Here is a 4,252-nt window from a genome sequence, read left to right as displayed (position 1 = left end):
CTTAAGTGGCCTGGGAGGGTTTGCACTGCCAGAGGGGCGGGGCCAGCGCCACCCAATGAGCGAAAACCCCGACGCGGTCCCCGCTCCTCATTGGTTGGCAGTGGAGGCGTTGCCTGGAGCGTCGCCGGGCCCGGCCTTCCCGGTTAGGTGGCGGTTTGCAGAGTCAGTGTTTCCACGTGGTGCTTGTCCCCGCGGGCGAAATTCCCGAGTTCGGGCTCGGGAGGAAGCGGCCTTGCCAGTTCCTGCGAGATACCGGGCGGTTTGTGTGACCTCGGGCCAGAAGCTCGCGGGAGACTTGGAAAAAGACTGGTTTGGTGTTGAAACCCAGTAACCTGTAAACAGGCCACATAAATAGCCTCCTCTCACTGCAGCCCTTTGCCCTCGACCTTCCGCACCTCCCCCGCCCCCAGCACCCTTTGTCCTGAGGGTGGTGCTGACGGACGCAAGCGACAAAGTGGAGATTCCTTACAAAACAACGTGGTCCAAGCTGCCAACTGTGTAGCTTGGATTCTCATTATCCGAATGAGCCGGTACTTGCCATGATTGAAACAGGAGTGAAGGTCATATTTTTCTAGCAAGCTATTGTAGTGAGGGTCTCCAAGCAGAACTCTGGCAGCCTCGTAACAGCTATTCAAACTTGAGCTTTTTTCAAGCATCATTATCTTCTTTGAAGTACCCAGAAAAACTCTTCCGGGTGAAAAAAAAAGATAGTTTGATTTTGAACAACTTATTGGAGCCTCAAATCCTTACCAAAAAATGCTTTCGTTGTCCCATAATTGATAGCAACATTCTTGTAGGAAAAGGGAACAGTCCCAGGGCATTGTTTACCACTCACCCCGCACCCAGAGACCTACTCTCTCACAAGGATCACTCTTTTAAAACAAACAACAAAAATCTTCTTGTTCCCTAAACAATACAGACCTGTCCTATTGACTACTGTGACTATTTTCTAGGACTAGGGAATTTAGGAATATTTCTGTTCCTGCAAAGTCTTAGCTACAGATTTGGAACTTTATTAAGCCAATTAAGAAAGAGGAGAATCCAAAATAAACAGCTCTCAACTTATCTCAAGAGTTATGTATAACTGTACATGGGCGTGTTTATCTGATATGATGCTTAGGTACCAGGAAAGTCTAACACAGTCCTAATTAGTTTACCTCCTAATATTTGTGGACAAACTCTGAGTTGCATAAATATAGATGTCTTATTTAGTGTTATTGTAATCAAGGATTCTTTAAAATATGGCACCAATATAAATGCTCTACATTAAGCCTGTTTTACTCTCATAAATTGAGGAACCTTTATTAGGTGGTAGCTTAATATTATGTATCAAGGATTTCTAGGACTCAGCAATTTTACTTGGAGGAATTTATCCTTCAGATGTATTCCTACATGTAAGTAAAGATGAGCGAGGATGTTCTTTATACCTACTTTTGCCTTTTTTTTTATAGCAAAAGAATGGAAAATAGCTCAAGTATATCCATCTATAGGAGGCAGGTCAGTCATTCTGCAGAATGACTAAGAAGCAGGAAGAGATTTATATGAGCTAGTATGTTGTGATCTCTAATTTCTGAGACTTCAAAGCAATGTGGAAGCAATGTGTATGTTATTCATCCACTTTTTTGAGAATATATGCAGTACCATGTTGCATTCATTTCAGACAGATATGTATGGATTAATGTGCATAAAAATTCCTGTGGTGGTAGAGACCATGAACCTACAGTAGAAAAGTAATTTTGTTTATGTTTTATTTGCTTTCGTGTTCAAGTCTTATACTATGGGCATATATTAACCTTCTCAACATTAATAATGCCAAAATCCTAATTTAAAAATTGCAATTAAGCAAGTTACTTAGCAAAAAACTTTTTAAATGAATAAAACATACTTTAAATATAGTAAATGCTATTTTGTGTGTGTGTGTGTGCTGCTTTTTCATGTAAGCTAGCATGTAAACTACAAAGCGATTATCATAACACTAACTGAAAATGGGAAACCATCTCATTATCTGATTATGAAAATTGGAGAGATGAATGGTTATGTCCTCAATCTATGTGGAATTTTGAATTGACCCAATTTGGGCCTGTCAGATCTACCCCAATGAATAACAATATATAGTATATGGGAAAAGGACATTTTTGTTGGGAAGATTTAGAAAATTATTTTGTTATACTGGCTTCTATTGTAATGACACCAACTTTACATTAAGTGCTACAGAAATATGGTGTAATACTGAAATTATAGGCAAAATAACTTTACTTGAGGCCAATAAAACTTATGATAATATTGATACTGAAGATCCAATGTGGTGGATCTTATAATTGGAGATGGGGGTCACTACAGCCTCATAGGTCCATTGCTCTAGTTCCTGCATGGCAAAATGTTGGAAGCTATGCAGGAAACCATGTGGGGAGACGTCTTTTTTCTGCATGCTGAGCTGTGAAGGAGAGAGGAAAAGAACGAGGAAGATAAAACTAGGAAACTGGTGCGTGAGGGCTTGAAAGAGACCTAGAAGAATCAGGCAACCAAAGAACCCTTTATATGTATCATATCTATTTGAAACTTCAGAATTGGTCATCAATTCTGGGTAAACTTGGTCTTGCCATTGATTATCAGAATTAATTCAAGTAAGTTACTTTAGTTATTGAGCCTCAGTTTTTTTCAACAGAAGAGTGAAAATAACAATTCCTATTCTGTATTCGATAGTGCTACTCTAAATCTGCATATCAGTGCCCATCAGTGAACTATTTATGAAAGATCAGAAATTAAGAGAAATAGGAACTTTTATAAAAATTTGACAGTAATTTTGTGTGTTTTGACTCTAATTTTATGACATTTAAAATTTTCATTTTTCTAGCTATTTGTTTTTGTTGTATTATACAAAAGTATCAGTCTGCATCAGATTGTAAATAAAACAAAGCTGGTTCTTTACCACAGATTACTTGAAATGGACAGTCAGAGATTTACTATGAAGATGGAAGTAAAGGGTCTAGTATAGTGTCTGTTGTGTAGCAAGCAACTGGTGAATGGCTATTGTTATGAACACCAGTCTTGTGATTTCTCAGTTCCTATGATAATAGAAGTAATTCCTCCTTTGGATTGCTCAAAATATAACCCCATTGGTTATATTGACCTGGTAATTGGTTAACCATGTCCAGGCCTATAAGTCCCTGTTTCTTTGAACAGCCAGTCTTAAGGCACAATAAATTAGAATCACTGACTTAATAGCAATATATTTCACTTTTCTGATTGATTATACTTTTAATTGAAGATTGATTATACTTTTAATTTTCTGATTGATTATACTTTTCATTATACTTTTAATTGTTGTTAAAAATGTATGTAAGAGCCCTGACCGGTTTGGCTCAGTGGATAGAGCGTTGGCCTGCGGACTGAAAGGTCCCAGGTTCACTTCCGGTCAAGGGCATGTACCTTGGTTTCGGGCACATCCCCAGTGGGGGGTGTGCAGGAGGCAGCTGGTCGATGTTTCTCTCTCATTGATGTTTCTGACTCTTTATTCCGCTCCCTTCCTCTCTGGGGAAAATCAATAAAATATATATATTTTTAAAAATGTATGTAAGAGGAGAACCAAGATGGCGACATAGGTTAACGCCGGAGTTTGCTGCCTTGAACAACTACTTCAAAAGTGAAACTAAAAGACGGAACGGACATCACCCAGAACCACAGGAACGCTGGCTGAGTGGAAGTCCTACAACTAGGAGGAAAGAGAAACGCATAAGGATACTCAGAGGAGGTGCAGTGCTGAAGTCAAATTCTGAGGTGCGGAGTGCGCGGAGCGGGCTGGCGGCGGAGGGCGCGGTTGGCGTTTTCAATCGGGAGGGAGTCGCAGACTCTGAGCTCCAGATACAGGCGAGTCTTTAGGGACCCAGACTCAAACGGGAGAAGCGGGACTGTCTGGCTTCGGTCAGAGCGAGTGCAGCTTTCTCTCCGAGCTTTGCAGCGGGTGCTGGGACTCAGAGAGGCAGAGCCCCTGGGGACAGGACTGAGAGCCGCCATAACTGCTCTCTCCGGCCCACCCTGTTGATCCTGTGCGACCCGCCCCGCCCAAGCCCTGCACACAGGCATTTGCCGGATAGCCTCAGGCAAAGGCTAGATTAGCACCTCCCTAGAGGACAGAAGTTCTCTCACTGCTGACACAGCTGATTCTCATAGCCACTTGGCCTGGAGGTCAAACCCTCCCTGGAATTAGCTACAACAATCAAGGTTTAACTATAAGACTGCGCACAAAGACCTA

This window comes from Myotis myotis, unplaced genomic scaffold (assembly GCF_014108235.1).
Source record: "Myotis myotis isolate mMyoMyo1 unplaced genomic scaffold, mMyoMyo1.p scaffold_m19_p_2, whole genome shotgun sequence".
Classification (NCBI taxonomy): Eukaryota; Metazoa; Chordata; class Mammalia; order Chiroptera; family Vespertilionidae; genus Myotis; species Myotis myotis.
Note: the sequence above shows the minus strand (reverse complement) of the source record.